The sequence below is a fragment of the Urocampus carinirostris genome, unplaced genomic scaffold, assembly GCF_059441175.1.
Source record: "Urocampus carinirostris isolate Australia breed hairy pipefish unplaced genomic scaffold, RoL_Ucar_1.0 HiC_scaffold_76, whole genome shotgun sequence".
In the NCBI taxonomy this organism is placed as follows: domain Eukaryota; kingdom Metazoa; phylum Chordata; class Actinopteri; order Syngnathiformes; family Syngnathidae; genus Urocampus; species Urocampus carinirostris.
Window position 1 is genome coordinate 45001 of NW_028283183.1, and position 4075 is coordinate 49075.

General features: G+C 58.8%; 1 non-coding gene across 1 annotated transcript; it reads right to left on the reverse strand.

The window, feature by feature from the left end:
- Positions 1–391: 391 nt before the first annotated feature.
- On the reverse strand, positions 392–2379 carry LOC148345183 (18S ribosomal RNA). Its single transcript, XR_015848774.1, has one exon. It is a non-coding gene; the product is annotated as an 18S ribosomal RNA (ribosomal RNA).
- Between the last annotated feature and the right edge of the window lie 1696 nt (positions 2380–4075).

Genomic DNA, 4075 nt, shown 5'->3' on the forward strand with positions numbered 1-4075 from the left:
CGCCGGAAGCGCGAGAACCGCGCCGAGCTAGGGTCGTCGGCATAGGGGGATTCCCCGGTTACGGGGGTCCCGCGCACGGCCGCCGCCTTTCGCCCGTCGCTGGCGGTCGCCTGTCGTCGCGCCGCGCCGCGCTACTGGGGTCGTCGGACGAGCGCGCTACCCCGCTCGCACGGAGGTAGCGCGACATCGCCCGCCGCCTTTTCTCGCGTCGCGCCGCGCCGCGTGGCGCCCGCCGAACTCGCTCCGACGCGCGGCCCGGGAGTGACCCGCGCCGCGCCCCCCGTCCCGTCCCGTCCCGGTCTACCCTCTTCCTCCGCCTGCGACGACCCGCCGCCCTCGGCGTCTGGCTCGTCGGGGGTGTACCGAGGCGGATCTGCTGCCGCTCGTACGTTAATGATCCTTCTGCAGGTTCACCTACAGAAACCTTGTTACGACTTTTACTTCCTCTAGATAGTCAAGTTCGACCGTCTTCTGGCACACCGCCGGAGCCGGGGCCGGCCCGCGGCGGGGACTATCCGAGGACCTCACTAAGCCATCCGATCGGTAGTAGCGACGGGCGGTGTGTACAAAGGGCAGGGACTTAATCAACGCAGGCTAATGACCCGCGCTTACTGGGAATTCCTCGTTGGTGGGAAATAATTGCAATCCCCAGGCCCTGTCACGAGCGGGGTTCATAGGATTACCCGCGCCTGCCGGCGCGGGGATAGACGACGCGCTTATACGCTCAGTGTGGCGCGCGTGCAGCCCCGGACATCTAAGGGCATCACAGACCTGTTATTGCTCATTCTCGTGTGGCTGAGAGCCACTTGTCCCTCTAAGAAGTTTTCTGCCGCCGACCGCGCGGGGGGCCGCGGTACTATTTAGTATGTTTGAGTCTCGTTCGTTATCGGAATTAACCAGACAAATCGCTCCACCAACTACGAACGGCCATGCACCACCACCCACGGTATCGAGAAAGAGCCTTCAATCTGTCAATCCTTTCCGTGTCCGGGCCGGGTGAGGTTTCCCGTGTTGAGTCAAATTAAGCCGCATGCTCCACTCCTGGTGGTGCCCTTCCGTCAATTCCTTTAAGTTTCAGCTTTGCAACAATACTCCCCCCGGAACCCAGACACTTGGTCGGTTTCCCGGGTGCTGCTCGGCGGGTCATGGGAATAACGCCGCCGGATCGCGAGTCGGCATCGTTTATGGTCGGAACTAGGACGGTATCTGATCGTCTTCGAACCTCCGACTTTCGTTCTTGATTAATGAAAACATTCTTGGCAAATGCTTTCGCTCTCGTCCGTCTTGCGCCGGTCCAAGAATTTCACCTCTAGCGGCGCAGTACGAATGCCCCCGGCCGTCCCTCTTAATCATGGCCCCAGTTCATGACAACCCACAAAATAGAACCGGAGTCCTATTCCATTATTCCCAGCTGCGATATGCAGGGGCGGCCGTGTGGCCTGCTTTGAACACTCTAATTTCCTCAAAGTAAACGCTTCGGGCCCCGCGAGTGACACCCAGCGAAGGGCATCACGGGGGCTTTTGCCGAGAGGCAGGGGCTGGGACAGACGGATGCACGCCTCGCGGCGGACCGTCAGCTCGCGTCCCGGGGTCCAACTAGGAGCTTTTTAACTGCAGCAACTTTAAAATACGCTATTGGAGCTGGAATTACCGCGGCTGCTGGCACCAGACTTGCCCTCCAATGGATGCTGGCCGATGGGTTTGTGTTCGGCTCATTCCAATTACGGAGACTCGAACGAGTCCCGTATTGTTATTTTTCGTCACTACCTCCCCGTGTCGGGAGTGGGTAATTTGCGCGCCTGCTGCCTTCCTTGGATGTGGTAGCCGTTTCTCATGCTCCCTCTCCGGAATCGAACCCTGATTCCCCGTTACCCGTGGTCACCATGGTAGGCGCAGAGTCTACCATCGAAAGTTGATAGGGCAGACATTCGAATGAGTCGTCGCCGCCTCGGGTGGGCGAGCGATCGGCACGAGGTTATCCTGAGTCAACACAAAGGGGGGGCCGGGCCGGCGGAACGAGGACCGGCGCGCGCGGAGCCGCCCGCGCCGCTTACGCCCCCGCCCGGAGAGGCGGAGGCCGGACGCGGGGGACGCGCGCGACGGCTGAGCCCCCGCCCGCCGGACACCGCGTGGGTTTTTGTGTCTGATAAATGCACGCGTCCCCGGGGCGAGGCCGGAGCCCCGCCCGCGAGTCGGCGCTCGTTTGCATGTATTAGCTCTGGATTTGCCACAGTTATCCAAGTAACGGTGGAGCGATCAAAGGAACCATAACTGATTTAATGAGCCGTTCGCAGTTTCACTGTACTGGCCATTCGTACTTAGACATGCATGGCTTAATCTTGAAAACAAGCATATGCTACTGGCAGGATCAACCAGAGTGCGTCTGCCGCCGGGGGGGCGCTGCTGGTGGCGGTGCGGCCCTGGTCCGGGACGAGGCTGTGGCTACAGCCGGGCCCGGGGGGCCGCGCGACACTCGTATACGTTCGGACGGGCTGACGAGCGGGTGTCGTGAAACGATGTTTCGCGCGGAGCCCTAGCACGCGTGGCGTCGGGCTCCGCGACGGTCGGACGTCTGGGTGTGGCTCGAGACGGAAGCTCGACCTCGGTTCGTCTTGGTTCTGCCGCCAAAAGGTTCACGCCGAGGCATGGTTTCGCAAGAGGGCCCCGCGAGTGCCAGCCGTGGATCCCGCCTCACTCGTAACTCGTATCGGATTCGTCCGGCCTCACTTTCGTTCGCACATCGGACAGTTATACGTGTGCTTTAGTAGCTTCCGTTCCCTCTTAGTGAGGCCGTCCGTACGTACCGCCCCAGCTCTTTCTGAGGCGGGTATCCACTCGGCTCGGGGGGGCCCAACGTTTGCCTAGTATCCTCGGCGCTGGAGCTTGACCCGCAAAGCCGGAGGAGCCGCACGCCCGAACACCGGCTTGCGCCGGCCGACGTGGGCCCTCCGAGGCGGGTCTCGTGTGCCAATCGCTCAGTTGGGGAACCGGCAGGCCCGTGGGCCGACGCCGGCTCACCCGGGGGTGAAGGGTGCTTCGATGGAGGCCCCCTGTCAGCCTCCGCGGAAGTCCGGCTTCAATACTTTAAAGTTTGAAAAACTTAGACATTTTTCGAGAACCGGAGCTTAGAGGGGTACATGCAAAAGCCAGGGCCGCGGGAAGCGCCCTAAATACTTCAATACTTTAAAATTTGAAAAACTTAGAAATTTTTCGAGAACCGGCATCTTCCCTCGGTAATTGCGAGATGCGAGGCCGCCCCTAGCCTCTGCTCTGTCGGACTCAATGGTCACGGGTGGCCGCTGATTAGCCCTGGTGCTCACCTCTCAAAATTGCGAGTCCCTAATATAATTCTGGCTGTCGGCTGGAGAAGGGGGTATAAAATCGGCACTTGAGGGAACGCCGGGCCCTCAAGTTCGGGGCCCTCTAGCGGATTTTTGAGGTACTGCACTCCCATTGGAAATGCATGGGCGCTCCGTCCACTACCATGTAATTCCCTCACAATATCTGCCCCTGCGTGGCCGCGGGATGCTACTGCAGCCCCGTTGGTAATGAATGGGCCTTTCGGAGGCCATAAATACAGCGCCGCTGCATGGATTTTGGCGGTACTGCTGCTGTCGCTGAAAATACATGGACCCGTCTGAATGAATGGGCCTTTCGGAGGCCATAAACTCAGCGCCTCTGCATGGATTTTGGCGGTACTGCGGCTGTCGCTGAAAATACATGGACCCGTCTGAATGAATGGGCCTTTCGGAGGCCATAAATCCAGCGCCGCTGCATGGATTTTGGCGGTACTGCGGCTGTCGCTGAAAATACATGGACCCGTCTGAATGAATGGACAAAATATAAATCAGACACTACAGAACACAAGCATAATCCAAGATTACAAAATCATCTCAGCCTTTAAAAGAAACAAAAACCTGAAAGACTACTTAGTAAAAAGTAAATTACCAGAAATCAACATAACACAAACGCAGGGCCCCACATTCTACAAACAAGCCACCACAGTTAGGAACACCGTCACCAACACAAACTACCTAATTAAACAAACAATCACACCTGCTACGGAAAACTGAAA